Source organism: Eleutherodactylus coqui, chromosome 11 (assembly GCF_035609145.1).
Source record: "Eleutherodactylus coqui strain aEleCoq1 chromosome 11, aEleCoq1.hap1, whole genome shotgun sequence".
Lineage (NCBI taxonomy): Eukaryota > Metazoa > Chordata > Amphibia > Anura > Eleutherodactylidae > Eleutherodactylus > Eleutherodactylus coqui.
Window position 1 is genome coordinate 79,264,379 of NC_089847.1, and position 10,185 is coordinate 79,274,563.

Here is a 10,185-nt window from a genome sequence, read left to right on the forward strand (position 1 = left end):
GCCCTTATACAGCTCAGTCGATGGAAAAATATTACGGGTCTTATAATGCGGCAACAGAAATTATTTTTCTCCAAGTGCGCAAAAGAAGTTATACGTAAAAAATGACTCCATAAAGTTGGTATTGCCGCAGTCATGACGCATTCCGGTTTATCACACCCGTCCTCATCTCTCCACATAAAAGCTGGTCATCAGAAAGTGTAGCTTCTAGCAACCAGCCACTTACTTCCCCATGCATGTATCTATATTACACTCAAGTTCGGCACTAACAACCAATCAGATTGAATCAGGGAACCCGAACAACCAATCAGGTTGAATCAGAAAACCCAAACAACTAATCAGCTTGATGGAATTTTGAATCAGAACCAATGAGGTTGCTGGAATTACTCCATACTGCCGAACTTGAGTGTAATATAGATATATGCCTTCCTCGCGTGAACCACTAATGTCATTGGTTGCTAATGTTTTGGTATTAATAAAGCTGCGCATTTTAATTCTGTTGAAAAGCATAAAGCCAATCCCAGAATCCTCAGCGACGCGCTCCCGCCAGCATATTAACACATTCTGCCGCAGTTCTCCGGCGCGGCCGATTCACCCAATCAGCTGGCTGGAATCGGCACATGTGACTACACAGCGTGCACGCGGATTGCCTGCAGCAGCCGTGTGCACTACACAGTATAGTTAAGCAGCCGTGCACTACACACTCCACTTAAGCAGCACGGGGTTAGGGTTTAGGGTTAGGTTTACGGATACTGTTTAGGGTTAGGGTTGGGGTTAGGGTTAAGCTTTAGGGTTAAGGTTTAGGGTTAGTGTTTAGGGTTAGGTTTAGGGTTGGGGTTAGGGTTAGGTTTAGTTAACCCTAACCCTAAACCTAACCCCGTGCTGCTTAAGTGGAGTGTGTAGTGCACGGCTGCTTAACTATACTGTGTAGTGCACACGGCTACTGCAGGCAATCCGCGTGCACGCTGTGTAGTCACATGTGCCGATTCCAGCCAGCTGATTGGGTGAATCGGCCGCGCCGGAGAACTGCGGCAGAATGTGTTAATATGCCTCCCGCCACTTTACTAATAGCACCCACAATGCTTACTGCCCGTTGTTGATAAAGCTGATCGAAGAAAAAAAAAGAGAAGGTGTTGGAGTCTGCGCACAGGCATACCTCCCCGTCATGCTTTGCGTTGCCCTTTGCTATAAAAGCGCACGCTCGCTTACAATCGGCCATTTCGGACGGCATGCAGCTAGCGATGGTGAGTTGTACTGCGGCGGCCTGCAGCAGTGGCGCCAGGCCTCTGCAGCGAGACGGTGTGCCCTGCAGTGTATGAGCCCCGCGGCCGGGATGAGACTATTCACAGACCTGTTCTGAGACTTGTGAGGACAGCTTTGTCTCTGAGCCATGCGAGCCCGCCATCCCCCACGTGGTGCCCGGCCCGCTCTCCAGTACTAATCGGACTTCTCTGTCCCTCTAGGTGCCTGCTGTTCCCGGGCGGACTGTAAGGGGACGGACCCTCCCGACAGTCTCTGCATCTGTGACCCTCCTGAAGAAAGCATCACTTTATTGTAGGTGCTGAATTTATCGGTGCATTATTAACCCCTTAGTGGTGATACTAACTTTAGCCTTATAAACCGTAAACTACTCCCTTGTACTCCAGTGATACACTTTTTTCTCTCTCAGTATAACAGCATAAGGTTGTGGAATGGAGGGATGTGTTCTAGTTATAAAAACTTTTAATTTATTTTTTTTGCTGGGTATTAATACTTAGTCCATGTCACTCTTATTCTACAAGAGAATGCCCACGTTTTTTTTTGCCGCCTGCTTCCCCTCCCACACTAAAGTCTGTACTCCCAGCCCCACCTCAAACAGTTGTAGCCCCCTGTGTTATGGACTTAAATTTGAGTTCTGTTCAGATCTGTAATACTTCTGTGAAATGACACTATGTGGGGGTGATATCGGATGCAGGTGATCCTGGAGTCGGCATTAATGGGGCACATGACTGAACAAGGCGTGGTCCCTGTATGGTAGTTATGGGTATTCTGGAACTTGGCAGAACAATTTAGGTCTGTTACATCTTTAGAATCTTATTTCAATATGTTCAAAATCCAAACCAGTACTTGCCTGTATGATTTCTGAAATGCTCCATTCTCCAGATATTGATTCCTCAGGGTTTTCTGCTGCTTGCGAGGATAACTGACAATTCTATGGCAATAAATAACAGCACAACTGTAGTAGGTGGCCGGCCGCTGCACATGTGCTCCGGGGATCCCGACTGTCAGGTGCAAGTGCCGCCTCCTTTCTTTTTCCTGGTAATGAGCAGAAAGCTGAGAATCAATATCTGGAGAATAGCATTTTGGAATTAAACCTCTTATAGCTGAGTGGTCCTGGGATGGGGGCTCTTGAGTTGTAAGCCCCCTTGTCACTGCTCAGGGGCCAGTTACTGTGACAGACACAAGTTTGTTGCATCAGCTTTTCACCATTGTAAACGTTAACTTTAACACTGACAAATGGGTTTCAGCCATACCTGTAAATAGGTGTTCTGCTGCATCAGATCACTTTGCCTAGATTGGTTTCCCCTTATGGGCACTTAGTGACCTCCAGCAGGACTTAAGTCAATGAGACTTTCTTGGTCACTTGCACAGCACATGGCCAAGAGGATTGCTGCAAATGATCTGTAGAATCAATGTATTCAAGACTATGAAAATGATTTACTCTGATTGTGGGTCTTGCTGTTACCCCATTTCCCTGAAAATAAGACATGGCATGATTTTCCAGAATTTGTGGATGCTTGAAATATAAGCCTTACTCCAAAATTAAGCCCTGCTAACAGGTAATTAAGTCAATTTAAATAGTGTCCAGGCAGCTATACATGTAAAAAAGTTAAACCTTTTTTGAACAAAAATTAATATAAGACACTGTCTTATATTTGGGGAAACATGGTATAAGGCCTCACACCACTGCTCCTGAGTATGGGGAATCCTGTGTCCCTCACTGGACTTGCTGTACCCATTGTTCTTTGGTCTGGCTGGTGTCTCACCAAATCCATCGCCTATCCTGTGGCTAGAAGTCAAGTTGTCTCTGATACAACCCCTTTAAGTAGCATAGTTTCCCATTTGGAGGCTTCCAATAGTCACTTCTGGCCTGCAGACACTAACATCTCTAGGCTCTTATATCACTTATTGTACAGCGGAGACCGCTCTTGCCTTGAGACAACGAAGCAGTCTCGTACATGAGCCACAAAGATGATACTACTTGAACTCTCTCTTCCTGAGCTGACAGTGGAGAGAACCTCACTGACTGAGTGGCCATTGTACTTGAAGTGGTCTCATGTGATGTGAGCACATTCTGTGCACAATTACACTGTCATTGGGATAAGCTATGATTGTGGGGTCAGACCTCCCGATATGAAGTTGGTCTGTGCTTAAGGCTTAATGTAAAATTAAAGCAACCCTCCAGTTTTGGGACCATAGTCTTTCCTGGGACCAGAGGGTGTATACTGCCTGCAGGTCTCTAACATGTCCACTAGTTTGCATCTTGACTGGTTATCTAACTTGATTGGCTAGAGTTGCTCACATGACTAGTATAAAGTCAGAAAATTGCTGCAGCTGTCATGGACAGCTGAATATGTGGATTGGAGGGGCAGCAGAGAACTGAGCGGGACAGACCTTTGTCCTGAAACCAGAGTTGCTTTAAGTGACTACAAGCAATTACTGTCTTAAAGCATATGTGACATGGCATAAAGCGGTCTGCTGTAACATGGCTTTCCATTCTCCTGTAGTGCTTCGCTGCTCCTATGAAGATGTTGGATGACTGCTGGTGCAGGTGAGTCTTTGTGACCCTGTAACTTGTGTATTTTGTGCCTCATCACTGATGAATTATATAGACAAGCATATATCTGACTTGTTAGTGATGCCACCTTAAATTCTGAGCTGAGGCTGTAGGTTTTTTCCCCTCCATTCTCTGGTGTGATGGATTAACCAACTTTGTTGTTCTTCCCTCAGAGCTGCTTGCACCTTTCAAGCTTTAATAACTGGTTTTGAATAAAAAAGGTAAGTCTTCTAGAATTACTGTATGCAGCTATAAAAGGCCAATGTAGTCCAACTTGTTCCACCAGCTGCTTGAGTCCCAAATACAATACTTTACACTCAATGTACCCTTTGTGGACCTGCTGTTTATTGCCAGCAAGGTTCATCACTGCAAGAGTTCTTTTTTTTTTTTTTAACTTTAAAGGGCTTGTGAGTTAGGCCCCCTGCACATGGGCAGAAATTCTGAGGTGGGATTTCCTGCAGAATTTCTACCTGTGCTTGCATAGGATTGCATTATCTAATGCAATCCTATGCACACAGCTGCGCTTTGTCCACATGAAAGCATGGAAAGCAAATCGCAGCATGTTTTATTTCTGTGTGGGTTTCAAAGGCCTGCACAGAAACATCAGTAGTAACGGGCCAGCTCCACTCGTGTGCTGGCTGGGCAGCGGCTGGCACACAGCGCAAAGACTCTAGGAGCGGGTGAGCCGCAGGTCTCTGCAGGGGCACAATTTATCGCAGCGGGATCCAACCTGGCTGTCTGCAGACAGCCTTACTGGACAACATTCTGTTAACTCCTAACCCCTTGACAGTTTAGAGAAATGGGGTGCCTGTAGGTAGTATAAACTGAGTACGTGCCACTCTGCTGTCAGGACCATAGCGGCACAGCAGTATTGGTTCCTGGCAGCAGAGAAGTAATCAGTTTATTATCTTGGTACATCTACTATAGGATTGGTGTCTGGTAACTGACACCCCTTTAAAGAAAGTTGCTAAAGCTATCAAATTTCCCTAAATGTTTCTTGATGCACAATGCACTATATCCCTTCATTAGCCTGGCTATTCTCTGGCAAATCTTATAACAAGTATATGAACGAGTCTTTGGTTATCCCCATATACCTAGACTGGCAGCTTGTTCTCCCTTAGGTTCTTGTGTATCATGAGCTGAATAGGGAAACTGTACTTGGCCAGAGTCCATAATGTATGCTCCAAATGATGACTTTAAAGTCTCGTTCGTCTGAACTGCAGTGAAGAACACATATAGCATGGTGGAGTTCTGATGGAGCATAGATGCTTTAAATTTGTTAACCATTTTTATACCTCGTATTGTAATACTCATCTTGTTTTCTGCAGAGCAAACACTGGCTTGAATGCATTTCAGAAGAACATCAAGGTAAGGATAAATGGGGCTTGGCTTGCATGTATCTGTAGTCCATCCTAATGATGAATCTTCACATGTCCGACCTTCTGTATGGTGCCAGAGCCTGAAAAGGTGAACCCACTGGCATCGTCAGTAGGAGAGGAAGGATGCCATGTTCCAGCAGGAACAGTCTGACTAGGGGTGATTTGTTCTCTATATGCCATGGGGCAGTTTGGTAGAAGCTCAGGCTCTGACTTGCAGTATCTTGTCACTACTAAACTTGTGTTTACTTTTTTCAGGTGTTGTGGAGGTCTGGAGGAATTTACAAGGTAACGTAGTGTGGCATGCAGAGCTATGATTCTATCTCGAGACTTGTGATGACCTCTCTTTACCGCCCCAGTCTGATATTTGGTGACTGATTGGTATATGCTGAATTTCTCTTCAATCCTGTTATGATTTCCCAATAGTAGTTAGTACAATAGAATCTTAAACATATACCTTTCCTTGCAGGAATACTGGAGATGTATCTACATGCCAGGTAGGTAACTAGACTGTGCTGTACTGAGGGTACAACTGCAATGATGAGTCTAACTAGCTCACTTTGATATCAAATGAAAATGCATGAACACCTGAGCAGTTTCTCATCTGCAGACGTCATTCTAGATTGTAAGTACAAATCTAACGAGTCCGTCTCCTGCAGGGCACTAATGCATCGAGGATTAAGGAGCTTTATAGAAACTTCACAATGAGTTAAGCTGCAAGATATGAAGTTCACCCTTGATGGACTGCAGGTTCCCAAGCTTCAGTTCTACATAAAGTGCCAGGTAAAACCTCAAACTACCATTATTGTGGAGTCTGTCTGCTGCCTAGAGTATACTCATTTTCACTTGGGGAAGAATTGGAGCTGTTCACAAACTCCCTATTCGCACGAGTGAACAAGGACTGTTCCCCTGTACAACCTGTTTATACGGGCAGATGACTCACTTGCTTTACCAGTGAATGACTACACAATCACTGTTTACATGCAACAATGTGTAAATGGGCTCCTGATTTGTAACCATGTTCTTTTCTGTTAAAAAAAAATAAAACGCTCATTCGCATATCCAACTTTCTTTTCTCTAAAGTCTGTAAGAAAGCCCTCATACACTACAGCAAAACATTGTTATGGGATGACAGACTTGTAGTTGGGCTGTAGGCCTACGCTGTTGGTGCAACTATTCTAAGTGCATCCTTGAGTCACAACACTATATAACATTGGCACACTTGTTACCATACAGTCTCTCCAGCTGACATGATGATATTAATCTAATGGAATCTCGTTCGTCTGACTAGTTCTGATGAGCCTTACTATCTGACAGCTTGGATACTGAAGGGAAAATGTCTGTACTTATTTCTGGTGGTCTTGTAATAACTGGTCTCCTCTTCCAGGGTTAAGATGATGGTGGCTTCAGTGGATTGGATGGCATTGTTCTGGTAAGTTTCTCATCCCACTGCTTAAATAGTACTTCAAAGCTAAAATGGCTAAGAATGAAGCTTTAGTGTCTTTTATATGGTATGTCATGGCCTCGTACACTACAAGCATCTCTATCCGTTTGTTCAGAACGGAAGCTTCTGCATTAACAGACATGCCCAAACATCTTGTATGCAGTTTATAACTTTGGCATTCCATAGGGTAGAACAGAACCTTAACTAGTTGCCATACTCTATATGGACACTTGACAAAGACTTTATATTCTGAATGTATACCTGTTGTGCTTAAGTGACTCTTAAGCAGTTTCCTATAAGGCATGCACCAGTATCTAAAAGCATAACTTGTCTGAAGATGCTTTAGTTCCTTGAGCTAGCACATAAGGTGTTAATTATCTGTAATAGACAAATGAGGGATGCCATATGTCATTGAGCATTTGGAACTTGGGCAAGATGTGTCTAGCTTGCTTCTGCTTGGCAAAAAGTAGCCTTCAAAAGGGGACTCCAGTGATGAATCATCCACTATACCCTGAGCTGGCACTTGTGTTGGCTGTGACAAGGATCGTCGCTATCCTGATGAGATCCCCTAATGAGATAATTAGGAAATGTACTGATATCGAACAGTCTAACATGTTCCATCTCTTCGCAGGTCATGGTGTTTGGAATACTTGAGGTAAGCATCAGTTCTACAAAATGTATAACTGCACCATTATACATACCCTCATGCTTGGCTGTGATGACGTTCTACCGCCCCAGTCTGATGGCTGTGACTGAGTGGTAACTTCTGAGCTTCTGCCCCATGACTATATAATTCTTGTAGTGTTTCTCGTATGGAGAAAATGTTATAAGATGTTCTGGAGTAACACTTCTTTATTATAGGTTTGCAAGTGCCTAAAACCAAACACAACTGATGCTCCTATCTCTGCATTTGGACCGGGCTGGGATTCTGGTGGAGGACCACCCAATGTGGGGCATATGTTAAATGTATCTAGTTCATGTAATGTAATAAATCTAATAGCTTTAAAGATTTAATCTGTGTCTAAATCATTGAACTGAACAGAGTTGGTGATCAGCAGACCCTAGTTTTAAGTTCAGACTAGAGATTGTCTTTACCCAACTCAACCTATAGAAATTGTGTTCCTTAGTGATGCTTGCATCCCAGTGATCGCTCCTGTGCTGTTTAAGCTGAGTATTACTAGCAGCACTGAGTGCTGCTAAAGGAGGTGGAGCATCTCTTACACACATGACCACCTCCATTGACAGTAAGCAGTCACTCAAAAGTGACCAACGCAGAGCATGGCAATCGGAATGATCTATCCCATTATCACCTAAAGTCCCCTAACTTTTAAACCAGGGGAACCTTCTCTTCCCCTTTCTTTCTGGAAAGATGGTCCCTATCCTCAGTCATGTATTAACAGACCAGAATCCTACAGAGCTACAATTAGCAGGATATAGAGAATACCAGCATTTAGGGAAGATTTACACACAATATATTTGCTGTGGGTCATCAGGAAATTCATGCCTCTAGACTTGTCTTGAATGTGAAGGAAACCTTTAAAATCCTTGCATGCTTATACTGTAAGGTGCCTTAAAGGGGTTGTCTCACGAAAGCAAGTGGGGTTATGCACTTCTGTATGGCCATATTAATGCACTTTAATATACATTGTGCATTAAATATGAGCCATACAGAAGTTATTCACTTACCTGCTCCGTTGCTAGCGTCCCCATCGCCATGGATCCGTCTAATTTCGCTTTCTTCTGGCGTCCACTTGCGCTGTGCGGTCTTCTTCCTGGTGAATGGGGCCGCTCGTGCCGGAGAGCTGGTCATCGTAGCTCCGCCCTGTCACGTGTGCAGATTCCAGCCAATCAGGAGGCTGGAATGGGCAATGGACCGCACAGAGCCCATGGTGCACCATGGGAAAAAGCCTGCGGTGCATTGTGGGTGAAGATCCCGGCGGCCATCTTGGTGAAGGAAGACGTCGCAGAGTGGGGATACAGGTAAGATGTTGTTTGGGGGGGGGGGGGGGGGGGCCTATGGAGAAGAAAAACCCGTTTTGGCGCAAGACAACCCCTTTAAGATGGCACAAAACTGATTGCTGCAGACTTCAAGCCTTACATGTCACAGGCAATAGATGTGCTGTAGATCTAGAATACAGTTTATTTATTTTGTAGACCTGTTCCACAGCACATGATTCAAGAATTCTCAATGTGGCTTTGTGCTGCAATTGCTACACCTATTGTGAATGATGGTGGAAGATGTGAGGATGGCTTGGTTAGCTACACAAACCATTCCACCACCTTTAAAAGGCGTTGCCCTACATCCAGCTGTTCTGCATACATTGCATAGCAGCCCAAGTCAGGACTGCTTTCAGGTCAGCCAGTCTGCTGTGCAAAGTATAGATTACTGCAGCAAAAGTGCTAGAAGTGGGCAAAATTCCCTAAAACATTTTAGCTGCAGTCAAGTAGTGGTTGTGCTGGGGCATTTAGCTATAAGCCCTAGCTACAATAGTCTAGCAGGCATTGTGTGGGTACCTTGCTAAGGTCAGATGCTCTTCAGTTGGCTGCTGGAGGACTGAAGCATCGGCTTCCTGGTAACCCAGTTCATAACATAGCTCAGCTGTGGCACTCAAGAATTCATCTGGCCATTCAATGCACTGACTGGTTCAAGCGCTGCAGCTCAGCCAATTGGAACAATCACTTCCTGGAGGCAGGCTGTACAGACTATTACCAGAAAGCAATCTGTCTGACTACAAGCAAGCTGCTGGAACTCTACAGACCAGTGTGAGGAACCTGGACTAGGTGAATGGCACATAGTAATTGTAACTGCAATGCTCTGCCCAGGGTTCATATACATCATGGAAGATACAGAACTTGAAAGTCATGGCATATCTGAAAATGTCACTTTTTTTTGAGTCTTGCTAAATCAAATTGTCTTTTTTACCTGTAACTGCTGAACTTTTTCTTGTGTTTAATTCAATCAACTGCAGTTCATACGCTAAAGATGGGAGGATGGTTGAGTGATCAACAGAATCAAAGCTGGTTTGTCCAAATATTCCAGGTTTTCTAAGTGGTTTAAAGTAAACTTTTGGCAAACTCACTTAATTCTGTTGTAAGGTGGTATAGATTCTGTAATGTTTAGATTAACTACTGGCAGAACAATAGTTTACTTAAACATTACAGACTTTTGTATCCCTTGTAAAACTGTTTTTCAACGTGTGTGTGTATACTGTGGAATCAGTGTTATAGAAATCTATATATTTTAAGTCAGGCCCTTCACAGATAATAAATATTAAAACTTAAAGGGGTTGTCCTGCGCCGAAACAAGTTTTTTTTTTTTTCAATAGCCCCCCCCCCCCCCCCCCCCCCCCCGTTCGGCACGAGACAAACCCGATGCAGGGGTTAAAAATAAAAACCGGACAGTGCTTACCTGAATCCCCGCGCTCCGGTGACTTCTTACTTACCTGGTGAAGATGGCCGCCGGGATCTTCTCCCTCGGTGGACCGCAGCTCTTCTGTGCGGTCCATTGCCGATTCCAGCCTCCTGATTGGCTGGAATCTGCACGGGGCGGA

General features: G+C 44.3%; 1 long non-coding RNA gene and 6 other non-coding genes across 7 annotated transcripts; all 7 read left to right on the forward strand.

Moving 5' to 3' along the window:
- The first annotated feature begins 1,115 nt into the window (after positions 1-1,115).
- Positions 1,116-7,648, forward strand: LOC136582008 (uncharacterized). Its single transcript, XR_010787117.1, has 11 exons — positions 1,116-1,241; positions 1,461-1,551; positions 3,765-3,808; positions 3,988-4,035; positions 5,143-5,182; positions 5,449-5,478; positions 5,660-5,687; positions 5,850-5,973; positions 6,578-6,622; positions 7,266-7,289; positions 7,496-7,648. It is a non-coding gene; the product is annotated as an uncharacterized lncRNA (long non-coding RNA).
- On the forward strand, positions 3,221-3,292 carry LOC136582917 (small nucleolar RNA SNORD26). Its single transcript, XR_010787244.1, has one exon. It is a non-coding gene; the product is annotated as a small nucleolar RNA SNORD26 (small nucleolar RNA).
- LOC136582922 (small nucleolar RNA SNORD22) lies at positions 5,225-5,351 on the forward strand. Its single transcript, XR_010787249.1, has one exon. It is a non-coding gene; the product is annotated as a small nucleolar RNA SNORD22 (small nucleolar RNA).
- LOC136582921 (small nucleolar RNA SNORD31) lies at positions 5,517-5,588 on the forward strand. The gene has a single exon (XR_010787248.1). It is a non-coding gene; the product is annotated as a small nucleolar RNA SNORD31 (small nucleolar RNA).
- Positions 5,723-5,787, forward strand: LOC136582916 (small nucleolar RNA SNORD29). Its single transcript, XR_010787243.1, has one exon. It is a non-coding gene; the product is annotated as a small nucleolar RNA SNORD29 (small nucleolar RNA).
- Positions 6,437-6,509, forward strand: LOC136582918 (small nucleolar RNA SNORD30). The gene has a single exon (XR_010787245.1). It is a non-coding gene; the product is annotated as a small nucleolar RNA SNORD30 (small nucleolar RNA).
- On the forward strand, positions 7,343-7,410 carry LOC136582920 (small nucleolar RNA SNORD31). The gene has a single exon (XR_010787247.1). It is a non-coding gene; the product is annotated as a small nucleolar RNA SNORD31 (small nucleolar RNA).
- Positions 7,649-10,185: the final 2,537 nt, after the last annotated feature.